The sequence below is a fragment of the Ipomoea triloba genome, chromosome 4 (genome assembly GCF_003576645.1).
Source record: "Ipomoea triloba cultivar NCNSP0323 chromosome 4, ASM357664v1".
Lineage (NCBI taxonomy): Eukaryota > Viridiplantae > Streptophyta > Magnoliopsida > Solanales > Convolvulaceae > Ipomoea > Ipomoea triloba.
Window position 1 is genome coordinate 6967750 of NC_044919.1, and position 18354 is coordinate 6986103.

Below are 18354 nucleotides of genomic sequence, written 5' to 3' on the forward strand. Positions count from 1 at the left end.
AAAGCCGTCTGTGTAGTAGTGTTACAAATGTGCATTTGCATTTAAGAGGAATAATGATAATGGGGTTGTGTGATAAACCAAGTTTTGTAGAAGGGTTCACATAGAGACTCATAATTGATTTTAGTAAAATATATTCTCCCACAATAGATGGCATTAAGTTTCGCTTCATAATATCATTAGCAGTAAATAACAAATTTAGATATGCAGTGAATGTTTATTTCGGAAAGTGCCTGAAAGATTTAAGGTTCTCAAAATGAGAAAATTCACAATGTGTATGATGTTAAATTGTAAATGTTTTATGTGTCTTGAAATAGTCTGACTGCGTGGTTTTCTCCTGAAAAAGGGATATGCAAATAACATGTGCTATTATGTGTTCATTAAAAAATAGCTAATGGAGTTATTTATTTGCTTATTTATTACGTCAATCTATGCATAATAATAATTGAATCACATATAGAGTTTGATGATATTAGCTGATGCCTAAAGACGGAGTTTGAAATGAATGACTTGGGAAGACTAAGTATCATCTCAACCTGAAGTTCGAGTATTTTCCTTGAAGGAGTTTTATATACCAGTTAGCCTATTTTGAAAAATGTCTTGAAGATGTTTTATATGTATAAGTATTATTTTCTTATAACATTAATGATTGCCTATTAATCTCTTGAAGTACATAAAGAACTGTTTAAACTTGAAGGAGTTTTTATATACCAGTTAGCAAATTTTGAAAAATTTCTTGAAGATGTTTTATTTGTATAAGTATTATTTTCTTATCACATTAAAGGTTGCCTATTAATCTCTTGGAGTAGATAACCGTTTAAACTCGAAGAAGATAATGAAGATAACTTAATGCCAAAAGTCCATTCATTATCGTTGGAGCACTACATTAGGACTAGAAGTTCTATAATCACATCATGCCTGATATTGTATTCGCAATGAAATTGCTAGCAACATTTAGCGCAACTCCTAGAATGAAATATTGGAATAGTACTTAACATATCCCCCAATATCTTAGAGATACGAAGATCTTGACTTTTATGTGAGAACCCAATATATAGTACGAAGATCTTGACTTTTATGTGAGAACCCAATATATGGTTTTGATAGGCTACTTGGGCACTAGGCATCTTATTTGATCCCATGATGCCAAGTCCCAAACAAGTTATTCATTATTTTACCCCATTGTCTAGCTATATAAGGACAATACAGTAAAGCTTGTGTTGCACAAATGATAAACGGTTATTTTAGGAATATTTGACAAAGTATATATAGCGTCAAAATTCAATGCATATGAGCTCTAGAAGAGTTACAAGATTATTATATAAGATATTCACTCTAGTGACAATCTAGAAGATTTGTTTACAAAACCTTTTTTCTACACTTAATTAGAAAGATATTTTTATGTGTGGGATTTGAAGATTGTTATCTTTAGGGGTAGTGTCATTTACTTAAATCAATCATGAATATTGGGTCTTGAAAACCAACAGTTGTACTCTTTTTTCCTTTGATTGAATTTCGATATTATTTTCTTAATTAATGGTTTTTTAATGAGGCAACTAGTGCAACACATGAATAAACATATATCATGTATTCTTTTCCTAGGTTTTTTCCCAATAAGTTTTTCTAGTGAGGTTTTAAAGAGGCAGGAGTATGCAATTGTTATACAGTGAACCATGGTTCATAGTGCTATGTAGACCATGGTTGTCAAATGAAACATACTTTAATTAACATAATACTTTATTGTCATGGTTGTCAAATGAAACATACTTTAATTAACATAATACTTTATTGTTGCTAAAATGAAACTATGTGTGTGAAAATGAAACTAAAATCTAGAGCCACACACACATATATATATATTTTCTTTGAGTTCTTTGAGTTCTAGTCAAAGATGCCTCTACTGATGCTCAAACCCACTCCCTTCCACATGAGAGTGTACACAGGGTGCCGCTTGACCACAAGGCCTTTGGCGCGCACACACACAGATATATATATATATTGTCAAATGAACATGGAATGTAACTAAAATAATATGTTAGCATTATTATAATTAAACTAGTGTATGTGAAAAATGAAATTACAAAATAGAACTAATATAATAATGTATATTGTCAAATGAAACTAGAGTGGAATTAAAATGATACTTTGGTATTAGAGAAATATTGTCTAATGAAATTGAAATGTAATTAAAATGATACTTATTTCATGGACCACATTACTATATGGACCGTGGTCCACAATAAAATTTAATATAGTAATGTCTAAGGCGGGTGTTGTAAATAATTAGATGTGGACATTAGTAGAGGTATTTTACTATGATAATACCTCATCTTTATTAGTCTTATTAGTCATATTAGAACTTTGTATATCTTCTATATATTCCACTATGATTAATAAGAGGATCTATATATTATTCTCAAGTCTTCCTCTTTAATATAATGCTTTTATTCAAACAAAATTTAGCAATCATGGTTAAATATACTCATTGTGAAACCTTCCATCATAAGCTTTTTGCAGTCTATATTACCCAAAATAGGGACAATATATGACTGCAACAGTAGCAAAACAGATTAGATGCGGTTCATGGAGGCTGAAAATCATGAAGCTTGGTAGGGAGTTTGGTATTAAAGAAGCAATGTGATGATCAATTTGTTTAAGCTAAGGGATTAGAACACATTAAAAAGTTCTAACAAAATTTATATCGGTGTTTCATGTAGAATTCAAATTTAGTATGAAATTATGACATTAACAAGTTTTGATCAAATTTATATGAATGTTTCAAATTTAGTATGAAATTGTCAATTTTGAACATAATTTATGATGGCTAATTTTAGGGGGGAAAAGAAATCCTTCAACTTGTACGTTTAACCTAATTTCTAATTAACTTTATAGAGAACGTAACTATTTTAATGAAGCACTCTATCTCTTTTTGAAATTTAAGTATTATTTACGGCATCACAGAGGTAACAATTGGCATGTCTTCCTTCAATTTCCTATTATAATTTCCTTTTCTTCTTTCATTATATTGCTTCTCTTTTCATTATATTGCTTCTCTTTTCTTGTGGATCGAAGAAGTTAACCTTATATTTTTTATGTATTGATTTGGACGATCTGAGGTTTTGAATGATGTTGGGTCGTTTCTATTTCATATGTTAAATAAAAATATACAAATAATTATTAATAAGGTGCATTATATTAAGTATAATTATATTAAGTATAATCAAATGTTAACCATGAGTAGATCACTTGATGCCGGACGATTCAAGAAACATACTTTTCAACAGATTTCACTTATCATTAAAATTCAAGTTAATTCAATTGAATGGGGTAGCTCAAGTAGCAAGTGAGCTCTTTTTGTAGGGAAGAATTTTGGAAGAACCCGGGGTTGATTCCCACGCAAGTGACTATTTCCCTTGGGCCAGCTTATGTGCCTCTCAGAGTTTAACGGATGGAGAAAGACCCGGTAAATTTACCAAAAAAATTCAATTCATCAAGTTTTTTTTTTTTGGAGAAAAAAATTCAACAATTTTAGTCCCGGTAGATTTACCAAAAAAATTCAAATCATCAAGTTTTTATTTTTTTTTGGATGAAAAAATTCAACAATTTAGTCCTCCATAAAAATTGTCAAATTTTGTCCACACTTATTGTGATGAGGACAATTTTGGTCCTTCATCAAAATTTTCCTCTGTTGACCGTCTAAATGAGGAACATTTCTGTCATTCAATGTGTTCTTCTCAAGTGCAGAAGAAAGTGCATAGAAGAAAATCACTTTGAGCGGTTGATCTCTCAGGATTATTTTATAATCATAGATAGCCGTTCCAGTTGCCAACTTTGAGAGTTGAATCCCAACACAGAATTCCTAAAAAGAAGGTAAAAAACTCAATGTGAGGGAGAGTTTCCTCCATTTTAACAATTGAATATAATATAGAAAGCTTTGTATATATGAAATAGGTACAGGCCAGTCTGACACACAGATAGATGAGGGCTATCCAAGCTCCTTCTCGAATCTTATAGATCGTTGCTGCTGACAGATAGAGGAGTTACAATGATCCAAATAATGCAGCAAAAGCAGTGGCTGTTAGTATCTTCTTCTTCCACACGAGTATAACAGTTGTGCCGGTCAAGCCTACAAAAGCCTCTACAAGAAATTTGAATAAAAAAAAATTGCATGTGTAGCAATTTAATAAGCTAAACAATTGGTTAGAGTTATACCATAAGCAGCTCCAATCTTGTTCATGTCCCTTAATTAATCCGATAGTAACAGCTAAACAGAGGCAATATAATAACAAATTTAATCTCTATATTATTTTAATTTTAATCCGTATTAAAATGAATTCAAAAATGTTCAAATACAAAAAAATTAATACAATAAATTTGATAGCGTGTGTTTTTCGTGCACTGTGCATGCGTCGTGCGTGCACTTTACGTGTATGATAAAAAAAAATGACCCCATTTATCAATATTTGGACCAGAACATTATTTGAGGGAAAATGACCAATGCATGAATGGAAATCATAGAGATGGCTGAGAAGCGTTGATGTTGGACTTTAAATTTAAGAGGACGAGTAAAGTGAATTGTAAAAGAGAAGAAAGAAAATGTGAAGAGTAAGAAGAGTAGGTGTTGGAGAGCAGAACCGCTGCAAGGGATGGAAGGAAAATACCTCACTGTATTCAAGATGTGGAAGGAAATGTACAGTCTGGAAAAGGGAAAAATGCACTCTAAATATAGAGGTGCAGTTACAAAGGAAATATGCAGTTACAACGGAAAGAACTACTATAGAAAAGACCCTACTACCCTTCTCCTTCTTCCTTTAATAGTAGGAACCAAAATTTGATAGGTGTGAAATTTTGGAGTAAATGGAATGGACCCCATTCTTCTATTGTTGAAGCTAGTAACGACTTCAGGATGTTAGCGAGGAAGAAGATAATGGTTTTAAGGTTGAAGGTTGCCATACTTGATTTTATTTTTGTTTTTCACGATTTTAGGGTTTAGGTAAGAAAGAGGAAAATGGTTTTAAGTTTAATTTTTTTGTTTTCATTCTTGGGTTTTTATTGGCCCATTGTATGTCTTCTCCTGCCATGCATACAAGTCACTCTCCTCCTGAGACTGTAGGGGCGAATTTAGAATTTCTTTTCAGTGGAGGCGACGAAGTGAAAGTAAAATGAATTCAAAAATGTTCAAATACAAAGTTCAAATACAAAATATCAAATACAAAATACATTAAAAATTACAATACAAGCTAAGGTTTATGATGAACTACGGGCAAATATATTTTGTCATCTACTTTCTTTTAGTTCATAATGCAAAGAAAACTAGTTGTCTTAATACAATAAATTTGATAGTGTGTGTGTTTTGCGTGCATCATGCGTGCACTTTATGTGTATGATAAAAGAAAACGACCCCATTTATCAATATTTGGACCAGAACATTATTTCAGGGAATATGACCAATGTAAGAATGGAAATCATAGAGATAGCTGAGAAGCGTTGGTGTTGGACTTTAAATTTAAGAGGACGAGTAAAGTGAATTGTAAAAGAGAAGAAAGAAAATGTGAAGAGTAAGAAGAGTAGCAACCGAAATTTCATACGTGTGAAATTTTGGGTGTGAAATTTTGGAGTAAATGGAATGGATCTCATTCTTCCATTGTTGAAGCTAAGAACGACTTGAGGACTTTAATTTAGCGAGGAAGAAGAGAATGGTTTTAAGATTGAAGGTTGCCATACTTGATTTTGTTTTGTTTTTTTTTTTCACGATTTTGGGGTTTTGGTAAGAAAGAGGAAAATGATTTTAAATTTAATTTTTCTTGTTTTCATTATTGGGTTCTTATAGGCCCATTGTATGTCTTCTCCTGCCATGCATACAAGTCACTCTCCTAAAATGAATTAAAAAATGTTCAAATACAAAGTCCAAATACAAAATATCAAATACAGAATACATTAAAAATTACAATACATGCTAAGGTTTATGATGAACTACCGGCAAATGTATTTTATCATCTACTTTCTTTTAGTTCATAATGCAAAGAAAACTAATTCTCTTAATACAATAAATTTGATAGCGCGTGTGATTTGCGTGCAATGTGCGTGCGTCGTGCATCCACTGTGCGTGCACTTTACTTGTATGATAAAAAAAATGACCCCATTATCAATATTTGGAGCAGAACATTATTTGAGGGAAAATGACCAACGCATGAATGGAAATCATAAAGATGGTTGAGAAGCGTTGATGTTGGACTTTAAATTTTAGAGTAAAGTGAATTGTAAAAGAGAAGAAAGAAAATGTGAAGAGTAAGAAGAGTAGGAACCAAAATTCGATAGGTGTGAAATTTTGGAGTAAATGGAATGGATCCCATTCTTCCATTGTTGAAACTAAGAACGGCTTCATAATATTAGCGGGGAAGAAGAGAATGGTTTTAAGGTTGAAGGTTGCCATACTTGATTTTGTTTTTGTTTTTCTTTTTTGTTTTGTTTTTTTTTTCACGATTTTAGGGTTTAGGTAAGAAAGAGGAAAATGGTTTTAAGTTTAATTTTCTTGTTTTCATTCTTGGGTTTTTATTGGCCCGTTGTATGTCTTCTCTTGCCATGCATACAAGTCACTCTCCTCTTGAGATTGCATGGGCGGATTTAGAGTTTCCTTTCGGTGGGGGCAAAGAAGTGAAAGTAAAATGAATTCAAAAATGTTTAAATACAAAATTTGAATACAAAATATCAAATACAAAATACTTTAAAAATTACAATACATGCTAAGGTTTATGATGAACTACCAGCAAATGTATTTTGTCATCTACTTTCTTTTAGTTCATAATACAAAGAAAACTAGTTGTCTTAAATCTTAATACAATAAATTCGATAGTGCGTTTGTTTTGCGTGCGTCGTGCGTGCACTGTGTGTGCGTCGTGCGTACACTTTACGTGTATGATAACAAAAATGACCCCATTTATCAATATTCTTGCATTTATCTAGGCGGTGGCAACGTAGAAGCGGACCAAGCGATGACAAGGCAGAGGCACAATAGCACAGAGCAGAGAAGTTTTAATTAATTTGGGAAATTTGCGCAGAACAAATGAAATAAAATATATATATATATATATATATACATACATACATACATACATACATACATACATATACATATACATATATACTTGTATGCATGGCAGAAGGAAAATGCAATGACTGACGCTTTATTACATATTTTCCATATAAATTGATTTATTGTCCCTTAATTTTCAATGCAGGATAAAATATTAATACATTTATCTTTCTATTTCTATAAGTGCATTTAAAAATGTTTTTTTCATACACCAAGAAATAATTTTGAGTATGTAAATATACAAAATTAATCTCTTTATATATAAAAAATCCAAATAAACTTATGTCGAAGAGAATGTAATACGGAGTATAATTAAACTGATATCAGGGACGGAACCATAATTTTTTTCCAGTGGGGGCAAAATATTAAAATAAAAAAGATAGTTAAAAAAAAGAAAAAAAAAAGAAACTGTTAAGAAATATAATCATAAATATTGATTGATATAGGCGAAAAACAAAACATATCAAAACTTTATAGAAATATTAATAACAAAATATGAAACACAATTAATTTGCTAAAATAATTCAAATAAAATATTAAAAAATCCATAAAGATTTTTTGAAACATATAGAATTGAACAGCTAACCTTTCTTAACACAAACACACATCTACCAACTAGTCAACCTAACCTCTTATTTATATTTGTCTATTTTAATTTATATATATATATATATATATATATATATATATATATATATATAATACTGGATCCTATGAGATCACCCTATGATGATGAGATCATGAGATCTCACTTAAACCATCTATAAATTTTGGATGAATGGTTAGGATACTAGGACAAAATTAATTTTAAAGGATGAAATTGTAATTTGATTATGATCTTTGATAATGGAAATAAATTATATGTAATAATTTCCATATATTAAGGAGTCCTAATCATAGTAACACAGAATATATTTTTGTAATTTTTTTAGTGATGTTAAAATAAAAACTGTGAGAAAATGAGAACAAAAGATATCAGTCATCAAGGTTTCGTTAATGGCAAACAACATTGTCGGTAAGTATGTTCTAAAATTTTAATTTAGCTTTCGTCGGTGTGTGTGTTATTGGCGTTAGGCGTGTGCAAAATCCTGAGTTTAATTTTTTTTTTTAGTAACAATGTGCATTTTACATGAGAACAACATGCAAATTTATATGAAAGTAAAAATAATGGTTTTATATCTTGTTGATTTATATGTATATTTTATTTTATTTTTGTTGATATTCTTGGGTGTGTGCTATAGATGGTTGGAACGTTTTGTTTAGAGAGATTATTTTAATTTGTTAGGATATTCGTAAGTGTGTGCAAATGTAAGGATGAGCGTGTGCAAAAATCTGGGTAATGTGTGTGTGTGTGAGATATTTTGCGTGTGCACAAGACATAATATATATTTGTGTACGGGCATGCAATGGAGTTAGTGTGTGTGTGTGTTTTTTTTTAATTTTATTTTAATTTGTAGTTGTGTGCATTCATGTACTTAGGGTGTGCAAAGCCCCACATTTTTTTTCTTGTCACAGTGTGCGTTTTACTAGGGAAGTGCATGCAAATTACTTATAGTACATATAAGGGTTTGCCATGTTTTGTTTGCCAATAGAATTTTGAATATTATGGGATACGTATGTGTGTGCTCTTGTGAATTCGGTTGGTTGCAAAAGTATATTAGAATGTATGTATGTCTTTAGTTGATGATTTTAAATTGTGAGAAGATTAGTTGGTGTGTGCGTCATTGGCGTTAGGCGTGTGCGAAATCCTGGTTTTTTTGTTTTTGGTAATAATGTGCATTTTACTTGAGAACTGCGTGCAAATTTATATGCAAGCAAAAACAATGGTTTTATAGGTTTTGTGTATTGTTGAGTTTTTTTTTTTTTGTTGATATTCTTGGGTGTGCGCTATTGATGGTTTGGGAAGTTTTATTTAGAAAGAATATTTTATATTTTTAGGATATTAGTAGGTGTGTGTGATTATATGGACGGGTGTGTGTAAAAATCCGGGTAATGTGTGCGTGTGTGATATTTTGCGTGTGCAAAAGACTTGATGTATATTTGTGTACGGCCATGGAGTTAGTGTGTGCGAGTATATTTTTTTTTTTGATTTGCAGTTGTCTACGTTCATGTAGTTAGCGTGTGCAAAACCCCATATGTTTTCTTGTTTTTGTTTTTTCTTGTCACAATGTGCATTTTACTAAGTGAATAAATACATAATGGTGGTAGATGTGTGCGTTATAATACACGGATGTTGGTTTGCAATAATGGTGGAAGATGTGTGCGTGATATTACACGAAACATATGCAATAAACAAAACTAATGAAGTTGAAAAAGCGTTATGACTGTGCGTGGGCAACGTCATAGGTTGATGTGTTGGTTATTTTGTACGAAACCAAAATTGCAAGGATGGGGACCAATTGTAGGCGCATGGAAACCAATGTGTAGGCGAATATAACGTATCTAATAATATAAACGAAGTCAAAAAACAAATAAACCACGTAAGAGTAAACCTCACACAGACCACGTAAGAGTAAACCTCCCCGGCAACGGAGCCATTTGAAAGTTGTAATTTTTAGTGGTTGAATTAGTGAGTGTCATCCTCTAGGAATGGCTAGGAGGGATTCGAGTAGCAAGGGATTAAACACGAGTTCATCAAGTGTTTGAAAGCTAACTAAAATGATGTATTTGATTGCATGAGATCAAGACAAAGCAAGTAATTGATTTAAGAAATAAACAATGATAAACAGGAGGATTTAAATCAAATAGCAATGCACAAATGCTTCTATAATGTTCTAAGGTTCTAGGCTAAACAATGCTAAACAATGAAGTGAGGGAATCGATTCAATGCCAATGCCACTCTCGTGGACATTGGCTACCACCAAAGTTCTAATCCCATTCTCATAGCAATTAGACTAGGTGAGGTATTTTTAATCAAGCACATTGTGTGCGTAATCCCTTCTAACTCCCCTTTCTCAAGGGCAAGTGAGAAATGTGGAGAGGATTGGCCATGGTGAATCCCTATTCTTATAGGTGAAACACCAATTCCATACATCTCTTGCATAATAGGGCCCTAAACAAACAAGAGTCAAGTAATTCCCTATTTCACAATCACATTCATACTAAAAACAATGAAAAACCTAGATTTAACAATTCAATTCATATAAGCATTCATACATAGCAATTCAATCTAAATCCCTAAAGGATTTAACTACTCATAATGAAATTCAAGATTAAAACAATTGGAATAATAAGCAATGAATTTAAATACAAAAGCAATTTGCGAATTGCAAGAATAAGAAATAGAAAAGCTTACTTGATTGAATTTATAATGTTTGAATCTGCAATTGTAGTGAAATTGATAATTACAAAGGATAATTCTCCTCTAAATCTTCCTAAAAAGTATTGGATTTGCAACTAAAAGATGTTCTAAAGTGTTCGTGGAAAGAAAACCTAAAAGATGACTTAAATAATTTGAAAGATAATCTAAAAATAAAGCCTATGGCTATTTATAGTTGAAGAAATCGCGCCTAAAAACCGTCACCAATTTGCCTGGTCACGATTTTGGTCACGGTGTGACCACCATCGTGACCAAGCCACAACTTTGCTGATTTCAGTGGTCACTCTGCTGGTCACGACGTGACCAACAGAGTGACCACTGAAATCAGCAAAGTGGTCACGGTGGTCACTGTGGAGGTCACGGTGGTCACTATGGAGGTCACGGCGTGACCTCCACCGTGACTCCCGTGACCACTTTCTGATCAGCGGTCGTCAAGCTGCTGGTCACACCATGACCAGCAGCTTGACACTAATCAGAATGTTATCAAGGATGTGACCAGTAGCTTGACATCTCCCGGTGGTACGACTTGACTTAATTCCTTGCTCCGTTGCTCCGTTAAACTTTGTTATGATTTTGGACATTCATTCTTGTGCCATTTTGCCTTGAAATCATCCCGATTCGCTTACATTTTACGCTTCAACATGCCTAAGTCCTGATTTTTAATCCTTGAGCCATAAACACCTGAAATACGCTTTGTTCTTGCACAAACACCTGACATTCACTTAGAAATTAGTACAATTAAAGCATATTTATAGGTTAATTCACGACTTATCAATGGGCGAATATGATGTATCTAATAATATAAACGAAGTCAAAAAACAAATAAACCACGTAAGAGTAAACCTCACACAGACCAAGAACGGTTAATTTAATAATTCATAAGGATTGAACTTCATTCATATCGATAAACCGTACTCGTTTGAATTTTTTTACTTCTTGCTTGAAACGTTTTAGAATATCATGAATGTGTTTGAATTAACTACGCGTGTGGGTGCATAGTACTGACGATTATTCTACTTGTTTAGTTATTAACATGGCTCCTAGCACAAGCGTGTGCGTACGGTACTAAAGTGTATGCCTTAATACGTAGATGGGCTCACATCTTAATTTAATGCAATATGTGGGTGCATATGACGTTAGTAAAATGACAAACTAAGTTAATAAATAAATAAAGAAGATGGAGGCTGTAGTATTACGCTTGTATAAAGAGTGTATAACCACTCAATATTAGTATTTAATGGTTGTAAAATGTTAGTGTGTGCATGGCAAGTATACCAGAGTGTGTGTTCTTACAGTTAACTGTGTGCAAGTTGCTGAACTGTATGTGCATTTAGTACGTCATGTGTGTGCATAATACTACATATATTAACATGTAACAAAAGGTAATAAATAAATAACCCACGTGCAATAGTGGGCGAATATTGGTGCATACATGTAAGGTTGTGCATAATAGGTTGACTGCAGGCACATTCCACTGAGCAAACGGTGTAATGACTAAGCGTGTGCAAGGTAAGTGGTAGACGTGTGCGTTATTCTAGACAAGACTATAAACTAAATACAATAAGAATGTAGTACTTGAATAATTAAAAGTCACCATTCATTTAAAAAAAACAAAAAAGAATTTAATTTAATGAATGTAGTACTTGAATATTTAAAAGTCACCATCATTAAAGAACAAATATATATATATATATATATATATATATATATATATATATATATATATATATATATATATATATATAAATATATATATATATATATATATATATATATATATATATATATATATATATATATATATATATATATATATATATATATATATATATATATATATATATATATATATAAATATATATATATATATATATATATATATATATATATATATATATATATATATATATATATATATATAAAATCAACCCAGATTTGAGAAAGTGAAAACTCAAGTAACAAAAAGAAAAAATGTAAGTACGCTAGTTCGTCAGCCAACAGTAGCTGCAAATCCCACCACACAGTTGACGTTTGAAAGTTGGTGTGTGTTACTATGAAACATTAGAATTTCTAACAAGAACCGCACACGTAGAGCAATCAAACACCGTGCATCACCCCTGCGAATACCCCAATCCCAAGAAGCCAGTGACTGGCCTGCATACTTCTCCATGTAACGCATTGCAAACTGTCAGGGTTGTCGAAGCCCTACAAAATTAATACTGGCTCACTCCACTAATTTGTAGTAGTGGCAAGACCAGGTCGAATCCCAAGAGAACTAATGAGGATCGTTTCTCAAATTAAAAGAACTTAGAGTGGGAGAAATAATTTGAAATAAGTAAATAAAACTAAAATCGTAAACAAGTTCAAGTATGATGATATTTGATCCAAGGAAAATGAAATGTTAAAGATGTGACTTAGATCATTGGCTCTTACAAATAAATTATCAATTCAAGTACATAGCCAAAGACTAATTAAGATAGCCATAATTAGCCTTTGATCTCCCTGAATTAATTGATTCAAACTAAGCATTCAAACCAACAATTGTTATTGAATAAACTGGGGACGATAGCGTTCCATATTCACTCAATAACATCATTACAATTAAATGGAAAATAAACTAAGCCTAAATAACAGATTGAGATAGCTACAACCTGCAACTTAGTCTTCCAGTCCTTTATATACTAATCACAGTAATATAATTAATACAGGCTACAGAGTCTAATCGTTTATAACAATTACGGATCATAAACTCATAGATAGCAATAGGAAAGCAATAATAAACTAAGTTGTCAATTTAATTCATTATCAGTCTTCCTGGAAAATTAACTTTAAAAGAACAGGAAGTACATGAATTCAACAAATTAATTGAAATCGAACCTCCCTAAATTCACAACTGAAATTTCAATTCCTTGAATCAAAATAAATAAAATCTAGCCAGACATGGAGAAAAGCTATTCTAACATTCTAAGAATATGAAAGGAATAATATGCTAAAATACATCAGAATAGCTCTCCTTTTATAGAGTTCTGAATCAACAATTTTCCCTAAAATTACTGCTCTTACCACATCAAGGGTTGATTTCTCTCACAATTTCAACCTCAAATTCAAAAGCTTGGTTGATTTTTGATCTTCCGCGAATGAGAATCGGTCGAAGTCGCCTGTTCCGAAGCTCCTCGCGCCTTTCGATTTGCAAACCGATTTCTGCGCTCCACCTTTGGCTTCGTTGGCTAATGTACGTAAACAAAACTAAAAGAAAATAAAATAATGTCTAAATAATCAAATATACACATAGGAGAAACAAATGAAATAAAATAAAGAAGCAAATGTAATCAGAATTATTAAAGAAGTGGACCCACTTTAATACCAAATTTATTTACACTAGGTTAATAAAGCTTATTTATCCTTTTATTAACTAACTAAGTTTTTCTAATCCTAATATAATAAAATATACTAAATTGATAAAATATAAAATATAAATAGTAAAATTAACCTATAAAATCTTATTTAAATCATGGTATAAAATATGCTCATCACAAACACACCACAATCTACTTTGTTTTTTGTATCATGCCACGAAATGTGAAGATGTCTAGGCTTTAACTGTTTGACCTTTATATCTAAAGCAGGAACCCAGCACCCTCGAAGAATACAGAGAGCAAATCATGCTACAAAAAGAAAAAAAATGATAAAAACGCACACAACAGTTAATCTAAAACAAAGTTTAAAAACAACACCAATACACATAAAAATAGGACCAGTATAACAAAATATACCAGCGCATGGGAAAAACAACACCAACCGCCGCACCACGCCCGTAACACACCACAACACCCACCGCCAAAACCCCACTGTCCAAATCCAAAATCGGACAAAAACCCAACCAAAAAGATAAAAATACCTCCCAAAACAACATATAAATGAGTAAAAAAAACCAAGTTAAAATCGAAATACCTGGAACACCACAGGACGAACTAGCCATGGAGATGCTTTGGTATGCACACACAGATGGCGTCTGGTTTCACGAATAAGCAATATACGGAAGACTGAATACCAATCACATAAGGAAACAACTACAAAATAACACCTAATTTAAAATTGGTAATAAATTAAGAAAAAAAGTAAAAATACTGAACAAACCCTCTCTATACCATAATTACCTAAAATAATCTAAAACCCTACATCAAATCCGAACCATTAAAAAAAATAATTGATGACATCTGATCTCATTTAATTAAGGTGATCTCACTGGATCTATATATATATGGGAGGGACCCTTAACATATATTACCATTTAATTCAAGCTTCTAAGATATATGTTATTAATAATATATACTCTTTATATATATAAAAACAGTACGTATATGAACTGATTGAAGATGAAGAAAACGTGCAAGCCGTATGAATTTCATCATCAACAAATACAAAACATTCCAACGATAGCAATACCCACAATCAATTAAATCATATAGTTAAATATTCCTCAAATATCATGAACCCTAATTTTAGTATTAATCAATTTACTAAAAAAATCAATTTACAGGCAGACTCTGATACCAAATATTAATTAAATCATTTATGCGTTTATAACTTGAATGCGGAAGCACAATTAACAGTTTATCGCATGTAAATCAAATCAATCAACTAAATAATGTTCATAATCTTGGGTTTTTAATTAAAACAAGAATGAGGATAAAGGTTTACTTGATTCCATTGGAGATGTAATCTCTAACTTGAATAATCAAGAAATGCTTCATCTCTCTGAATCTCTGATCTGTATGCCTTAATCACCTCCTGATGATATGGAGACTGGACAACTTAGAGACCAGAAAACCTTATGATCCCTAGAGTTTTCCTGGGTATTTTTAGATGTGATGAGAACCTTCTTTCAAGAGAATGAGAAACCTCCTTTTAAGAATAGAAATCCCTTTAGAAATGTGAAACCTCCTTTTAGGAAATCCGTAACCTTTTCCAACATACATCTTTTAACCCTTATAAACTTAAATTTTAACAGAATGAAAGGGAGAGAACCCAGTAATTCTGTCTTTATACATTACTATAATCATCACTGTAACACCCCTGGGTCGACTTACCGTACATCCCGAGGAGTCTGGCTTGCCGTACAACCCAAGGTGCTACCGCCACACCCAAAACGAGCTCTATCATCCCCTTGACAGACCCCGTGACAGGTGCACAGGCTAACAGAAACTTCATTCAACAAACACAGCCACTCATTTTGAGATAATATACATACATATATATATATAAATATTTACAGAGTATGTACCGAGGTTTTTACCCAACGGGCCAAAACATAAGTTCAGGATTAGTCACTTCTCTGGGTACAAAACATTTACACAAAAAGGAATAAACCCCTACGGACCTTCCGGGTATCCTGCCTACTCAATCTGGCGATACGCCGGACCCGTAAACTCACCCCAGACCAGGTGCCATTCCCCTTCGAACCATGTGATATGGTCTAGGAAACGAGAAGTGACCATGACCATAGACCACTCCTCCCAATACTCGCGAGGACTTGGGTCCCACGGGTAAGGGTAATAAACTATAAACTCTAGGGGATTACTTCCCACTAGCACCTCGATGGGGTAAAAACCAAAAGTGGCTTGTACATCAGGACCCTCAGGAATAGGAAGAAAACTATCTACTGCCAATGAGTCATTGGGAGCTGTAGGAGCATAGCCGGGGGCATAAGGGTCGGCACCACTCATCTGCTGCGCAAAAACGTCGTAGTCTATGCCACGACCCACATCTTCCGACGAACTAGGGGAGTTCGTCGGGATGCAAGAACTAACGCTGGACTCCATCTGAAAACAACACATTGAAGTGTAGTTAGCACAACGGCTAAGCAAGGAAATCCATTGGTTTCCCGAAACTAAATAAAGGTTTTGAAAACCAAGATGTTAAAAACTTTATTCTTTCTTACCAAGAAATTTTCCCATGTAATAGGACAAAAATCATTTGAGAATACAAATAGATATTGAAAATCATAAGTTTTTCTGCTGTAAAACTTCTAATCTTTCCCACTCATCATTTTTCCTTTTAGTCCCTCATCACCGGGAAATTTCCTTACTAATCATCTCAAGAAAGCGAATTCGCTAGCATACTTCAGTGCTAGCCCTTAACACCTTTCTCTTATCTCGTAGTTACAGCGTAACTACCATTCATTAAAAAAAAAATTCCTTAGTTTCCTTAACTTGAGAGCTTGAGGCCTTAGGAGCAACCAATCTTGTCCCCTCCTTTCCACTTGGGTCTCGACTCGGGGTCAATGTCTGGCATCCCCCTGTATCTTATCGATTCCCCTGGATCTATACCGGATCGTTACAATGAATCCTAGTTGGCCTAACTAGGCTCGTTGAAACGAATCTTGCCCGATATCTCATGAGTAACTATACTTAAGTGTGCACACCCCCGCAAACCGCAGCTTACAAGTGATACAGTACTCGGCGAATAGACTTCGCCCTCAGTATGAATTGCATGTCATACGGCATAAACAAAACCACTGGGCCATGGCACTTTAAGCCCTCCCATGAGGTTTGTCAAGGGACATAAACAAACCCACTGGGCCATGGCACTTTAAGCCCTCCCGTAGGTCAATCAAGGTCCGCATCAACTCGTCAGAAACATAAGGGTTTTCCTTCTCCTTCTCTTCCACGACATTGATTCATCCTCAAGGTAATCTGATAGTACCCCCTTTATCATTTCTTAGTAGTCACGGGTAACACGTATCACCTTCCCATGTCACATAATAGACATATATGATACACCATTAACATAACATCCTCCTACTTCAGGTATACGTATATGGTATTCACATCATACATACGTATATACATACGGTTTCATATACATACACAACATATACCTATACGATTCCAAGTATAGATATACATACAAATAGAGTTCAGTACATATATATATACTATATATACACGGTTTCAATATACATATACATATACTAAACAATTTCATGATTAATGTATATATACATATACTATATATATACATACGGTTTTAATATATATATACATACTAATTATTTTTTTATTTTTATTTTATTATATATTATTTTCGAAAATGGTATGTATATATATACATATTGTACATGATATACTCACATCATAAATACATGTACATATTTCTCAAAACATAACCTTCATAAGCATGGATGCTCACAATTTCTACTAATATGCACACAATAAAGTTCAACTCAACATCCCTAATTCATCAATTGCTATCAATTACTCAATTTCAAGAAACCTCAACCAACTTAAGGAATTTCCTTACCTCAAAGTGGTCACAATTCCTTAGAAATAACCTTGGATGATTTTCCCCAAATTTCACTTTGAAACCCTAGATCCAAATCAACACCATAACAACAAATATTTAAGGAACTAAGCTTAGATTCATAACCTAGGAAGGATTACAAAGCTTTCTACCGAATAAAATTGAAAACTTACCGAATAAAATTGAAAGTTGAGAAGGATTTTGGCTATGGAAGCAATGGAGGAAAATGGTGAAATCCCACTATCTCTCTTTCTCTCTTTGATTCGGCAATAGGAAGAAGAAAAGGGAAAAAAATGCTTTTATAATCACATTTAGCTTATGTGATAAGGTAAGGGAAAAAAAATAATAAAATAATAAAATATCTCAACTTGGACTGATCGGGATTGAAACAGATGAATTTTCGGTAGAAAATAATTTAAATAGAATATTCTTAGAACCACAAATTTATTCCAGTCAAAAGCTCCAATTTGGGCTAGGTTCGGTACACCGCGAAATTTCGCGATGTACGATCAAAAATAAATTTTTGCTGCTATGGGCTAATTTAATTCAATAGGAAATTCAAGAATAATAGTATGGTGTCTAGAAATCCATTTCCTAGGACAAACAAGTCCAAATACTAGTTCCTAAAAATTTTACGGTTCGT